The sequence below is a fragment of the Cyprinodon variegatus genome, unplaced genomic scaffold (assembly GCF_000732505.1).
Source record: "Cyprinodon variegatus isolate N-32 unplaced genomic scaffold, C_variegatus-1.0 Scaffold950, whole genome shotgun sequence".
Taxonomy (NCBI): Eukaryota; Metazoa; Chordata; class Actinopteri; order Cyprinodontiformes; family Cyprinodontidae; genus Cyprinodon; species Cyprinodon variegatus.
The window spans coordinates 159,986-163,016 of NW_015151403.1; positions in this window are offsets into that span (position 1 = coordinate 159,986).

Below are 3,031 nucleotides of genomic sequence, written 5' to 3' on the forward strand. Positions count from 1 at the left end.
CTGCTGGAGGTTTCTTCCTGTTAAAAGGGAGTTTTTCCTCTCCACTGTCGCTACAAGCATGCTTAAGCCGGGCATACACTGTATGTTCTTTGTCCCTTTTCAGGCTGATTCTCCAGTCGTGTGAGAACTTTTTTGACTGGGCCGAGTTTCATTCTCATCGTGCGTCCTGTAGTATACAGGGGGTAACGAGGGGCGACCACCACCGGATCAGGAATCGTAAGGTCGAGAGAAAAATCAAACATATTGGAAATGCAGTCGGCTGTCTTGAGGTTTTTCGGGACAAACCCTGACATGTGGTCTATAGACGTACAGTGTAGGTAGAACGCATCAGAGCATCGGGTCGCACAGTGTGAGAGCATACATCGTGAGCTGTGAACTTTTAAACCCTGCGGTTTCTTCATATACATTGAACTGAAGCTTTGTGCAACGATTGAAAATATCACACAGCGTATGCCCAGCTTAGTCTGAGGGATTTCCTTTGAGTCAATGAGTCGATGCAATCACCTGGTTTTCCTTAGGTAGAAAACTTTGAATCAATCTGACTGGATGATCTGATGAACTGGAAAGTGCTTTGAGATGACATGTTGTGAATTGGCGCTAGACTGAACTGCTTCAAAACAATAAAACCATGGAAATGATTACTAACAAATCGTGTCACTGACAAAACCTTGAAGAAAGAAGAGAGAAGACAGCAGCTTAAAAAGAGGCCGGACTGCATTCCATAGATTGTAACCATACATTATCTCCTGCATTCCTCAGGAGACGCCATGACATCATGTTAACGTGACATTGTTCATGATAAAGAGCCGCAGTCGCTCCAGTTTCACAACAGGATCCGCAGTCCTGGTTTTTCTAGTTTGAGTATCAGGTGTTGTGGGAGGGTCATGCTAATCTTAGCTATTAGCATGCTAAGATTAGAGTCACTTTGATCAAGATATAAGTTCTATAAAGGAGAAAGGACGGCTGGCACAGGAGGAGGGAGACCATATAAACCAGTTTATGGTTCTGTGTTTCTGGTTTTAAGCTTTACTTCCTGGCTGGAGGAACATTTTTACAACATTAAAAGAAATAAAAGATATATCTAAGATTAAAATGAGCTTTATTGAACATATCAGATTCAACCATGTTTAAAGTCAGACTTTGGAGTTTTAGGATGTTGAGAATTATCTACTTTATAGCCTTTATATAAAAAAGAATAAGTCAAAATTTAATAAAAGTAAAAAAAATACTTAAACACACAGATATCAGGAGGTTTAGTGTTGGCAGATTTGTTTATTATTATTATATTATTATATTATGAAAGGATTTATAAAAATAATGTACATTGAGTTAGCTGGGTGAAGATGAAAGTAAAGCTTTAAGAAGTGAAGAGCAGAGAATAAAACAGAAACAAGAGGAGATCAAGTTTGTCAGATTAAATAATAAATTCAGAGAAAATCAAAAATGTCAAAGAGTTTATACAGTAAAAATGTATTTATTTATTTTAGCCCTACTTCTCTTTTCCTAAGTGGTTACTCCACTCATCAGGCCGCCATTGGAAATAAGAACTTGTTTTTAATGACTTGCCTGTAAAAATAAAGGAGAAAAAAAAGTTTTTGGGTGGAAAAGCATTTTATTATGACTATAAGAACCAGACTGAAGATTTTCTTTTTTTCTTTTGAGAATAAAGTCATGAAAATATTAGAATAAAATATTAAGATTACAAGATGGCAACATTATGAGAATTAGGAGAAACAAGTTGTATTTTATGAAAACTCTTACAAAGAGAAGTTTCCTCCCTAAAATGAGGAATAATCAGCATCACGTCAAGTTAAACTTTAGCCTTTTTAACAAATAAGGAAATCTTTTGGCACCAGCTTCTCATAATATTGCTTTCTTCTCTTTAATATTACGACTTTATTTAGGTAATTTTGTGACTTTATTCTCTTAATGTTACGACTTTAAATAAATAAAAACAAAAAATAAAAATGATCTAGCCTGGCCCTAATACTCTGTCGTAGTTTATAAAAGAAAAAAAATGCAAAGAAAAGGTTAAAAGTGGACTTTAGCTCCTTATCTTCTCTACAGGAGGCTCTGACGTCAGGCCCCGCCCCATTCCTCAGCAGGTGATTTCTTCCACCTGTGTGAACCAGGAAGCCTCCCAGGTTAATCTGTGCTGCTTCCCATCAGAGCAGTTGGTCAAAGGTCACTGCTGTCCCTCATTGATTCTCTCTTTATGGCAGCAGGAGGAGGACAGTTTCCCTGTGACTGAGGAGCAGCAGGAGGACAGTTTCCCTGTGACTGAGGAGCAGAGGAGCAGCATGGGGAGCAAGGGGAAGTTCTCCTGCTGGGACAGAGTGGCTGCCTGCTGCTGCTGCTGCTGTAAAGCCTCCCAGCAGGCCGAGCAGGAGCGCCAGAGGAGTAAAGACATCATCATCCAGAACCCGGCGGTGGCCCCTAAGCTGGACTCGCAGGTGACCCAGCCCTCAGCCAGGCCCCTGCCCTCACCCCCGGGGTTCGTGGAGGGCACGCGCTACGTCGCGCTCTTTGATTACACGGCTCGCACTGCGGATGATCTGACCTTTAACACCGGGGATGTCCTGGAGGTCCTGGACTCCAGCACCGGGGAGTGGTGGATCGCCAGGGCCGTCACCGGGATCTCTGCCAACACAAAGGGATACATTCCTGCCAACTATGTGGCCCCTGTGGAGAGCATCGATGCTGAACCGTGAGTGTTTCCCTCAATAATCACTTCTGATGCTCTCAACTGTGATGAGGATGAAGGTTCCTGCGACAGTAACCCATGGTAACGCTAGAGGGCGCTGTTTGGGAGCTCTGTCTGAGCTGGGAATCAGGGGCCCCTGGAAGAGACAGGCAGGGGCCCCTCTGATAGGAGAAGACAACACTTAAAACAGACCAATTATAGAGAAATGTTAACCCTTTATAGGGCAAGTTGCTGTTTCTGATCACCTTACAGATGCAGATTTTTTCCAAGCACTAAGCTCACTTAGCTGATTGCTCCTTCCTGTGTTTCCAAAAAGGCCCCAGTAAA